The sequence below is a fragment of the Neoarius graeffei genome, chromosome 2 (genome assembly GCF_027579695.1).
Source record: "Neoarius graeffei isolate fNeoGra1 chromosome 2, fNeoGra1.pri, whole genome shotgun sequence".
Lineage (NCBI taxonomy): Eukaryota > Metazoa > Chordata > Actinopteri > Siluriformes > Ariidae > Neoarius > Neoarius graeffei.
This window is the reverse complement of record NC_083570.1, coordinates 119728178-119731032: the sequence shown is the minus strand read 5'-3', so window position 1 is coordinate 119731032 and position 2855 is coordinate 119728178.

Genomic DNA, 2855 nt, shown 5'->3' with positions numbered 1-2855 from the left:
CCACACTTGTCCAATCCGAATGACATCCCTATGTCATCGCTGTAGATCCGGGTGGTGTGGATCAGCGAGTCTATTTCTCGCTCGTTCCTGGCATACAGCTTGATGTCATCCATGTAGAGCAGGTGGCTGATTGTTGCCCCACTACGGAATCGGTACCCGTAGCCACTCTTCGTGATGATCTGACTGAGGGGGTTCAGGCCTATGCAGAACAGCAGTGGTGATAGCGCATCTCCTTGGTATATGCCGCACTTGATGTTGACTTGGGCAATGGGTTTTGAGTTGGCCTCTAGGGTTGTCTTCCACATTTCCATTGAGTTCTGTATGAAGGTCCTTAGGTTCTTGTTGATCTTATACAGTTCCAGACATTCCAGTATCCATGTGTGTGGCATTGAGTCGTAGGCTTTCTTGTAGTCAATCCAGGCAGTGCATAGGTTGGTCTGTCTCTTCTTACAGTCTCGGGCGACTGTTCTATCGGCCAGTAGCTGGTGCTTGGCTCCTCTGGTGTTACTGCCAATTCCTTTCTGTGCCTCGCTCATGTATTGAGCCACATGCTTACTCATTTTTGCCACAATGATGCCTGACAGGGCCTTCCATGTTGTGCAGAGACAGGTAATTGGCCGGTAGTTGGATGGGATGGGTCCCTTCTGGGGGTCCTTCATGATTAGGACTGTCCTGCCTTGGGTTAGCCATTCTGGGTGGGTTCCATCCCTCAGCAGCTGGTTCATCTGTGCTGCTAGGCGTTCATGGAGTGCAGTTAGCTTCTTCAGCCAGTACGTATGGATCATATCGGGGCCTGGTGCTGTCCAGCTCTTCATCTTTGACACTCTTTCTTGGACGTCTGCCATTGAGATGGTTACTGGTTCTTGTTCTGGGAGGTTGCTGTGGTCAGCTCTTAGGTCCACTAACCATTGGGCATCGGTGTTGTGTGATGCCTTTCTTTCCCATATGTCTTTCCAGTATTTTTCCACCTCAGCTCTTGGTGGGTCTGACCGGTTGTTGTTCCCCTGCCATTGAGAGTACACCTTGGCTGGTTCAGTGGAGAACAGCTTGTTTATTCTCCTGGCCTCTCCTTCCTTGGTGTATCTCCTCAACCGGGTGGCCAGAGCTGTTAGTCGCTGTTTGGCAGTTTCGAGTGCCTCTGGTATGAAGAGTGAGTTGTACTTCCTGGGCGCCCCTTTATTCACCATGTTCCCTTTCTGTAGTTCAGCTAGCTGGCTAACTTCTCTCCTTGCTGCCTTTATCTTGGCCTCTAATCGTCTCTTCCATGGTGGATACTGTTTGTTATGTCCCGAGCCCACCTTGTGTCCAAGCATCTCCATGATTACTGTTGCTGTACTGTGTATCAGCTTGTTGGTCTGAGTGATGGTTCTTGTGGAGATTGTCTTCAGAGCAGCATTCACATCTACTAGTAGATCTTCTGAAGGTACTTGGCAACTCAGCTTCGGTATTTGTCGGGGGCTCCAGGTTTCCAGTTGGGTCACGATCTTCCTTGTGTTGTGGCTGTTAGCTGTTGGGGCTTGGTACCCAATCTCTGGTTGTGGGGATGATGACATCTCCCCGCTGACCTGTCTTCCTGGCTCCCCCTTGCCGCAGCATCGTTGTTGTATTTCATTAATCTCTAGTTGTGATAGCAGATTTCGATTATGGATGTTGGAACACTGGGCTAATAGCTGTTTCTTTGTTAGCCTTGATTGTGGGTTTCGAAGTATCCAATGGTCCCACATTCTCTGCATGTATCCCCTCTCTCTGGGATTGCTTGTATAGTAGCATTCCAGCAAATCCGTATTTTCTGTCCTCGTCCATTGATGTCTTGTTCCAGTAGTCCATTTCTCATCAGTTTGCCCTGGTTCCCTAGCAACTGACGCAGACCTTGTTGACCCGGGCGACGTCTGAGCCGGTATGACTCTATCAGTTATGTTTTCACTCATTCCTGAGGTAGGCTGATATATCATGAGGGGTTTTGCCTAAGGACCCTTACTGGATGATGTTTTGCCCCGACCGGGATTCAAACCCCGATCTCCTGCGTCGTAGTCAGTGAGCATTACCACTGTACTATCCAGCTGATATATATATATATATATATACACACACACAGCATTGGGTTGTTCAGCTCTCTCTTTCTCTGCTCACTGGCTTCCGCTTGAAAGAACATGAGAGACACAAATAAATTGCCAGTAATCAAACACTGGTGAAACTCCTCACATGTTACTTGCTGGTTGTCCTCGACTCCTCACCACCCCCAGCTGACATTTGATCAGACCCCTGTTGTCACAGTAGTACTAAGGATGATTTCACATATACAGCATTTGGTCTGTTCAAACAGAACCCTGCTGTGTTTTCCTGCTTATTACTTTAGGCACAGTACCAAAGTGACTCGGTTCTGTGTCGACTTGACTGCAGGAAGTAAATCAAACATGCCATGGATTTTGGAGATTTGGGCTGATCAAAGGGGGGGAAAAAAACCACTGTGAATGCGGCAGTGTTCACTCAGTAAATGTTTTTTTTTAAAACTATTTTACTATTTTTTTAACTATTTTAAGCATCATTATTCATTGGCATATAGAACATTCCTGCTTGATCAGAGGAGGTTTGAGGCACATCCAGAATCAGTATACCTGCTTCCAAGCATGGATGGTTCTCCCTGTGGAGAGAGGGAGTTCGTGGCAGCATTGGTATGGAAACAAGGGGTGAGGGGAAATGGGAAGGGACAGGGATTAGCAGAGCAGGATTCAGGAGAATTGGTCCCGGTTTCTGCAGTGCAGGAATAAAGGAGGGGTGAGAAGACATACAAATATGTGTCCCAGCTTCCATCCTGCTGGAGTATCTGGAACTGAAACAAGCCATATTGCAGTGGG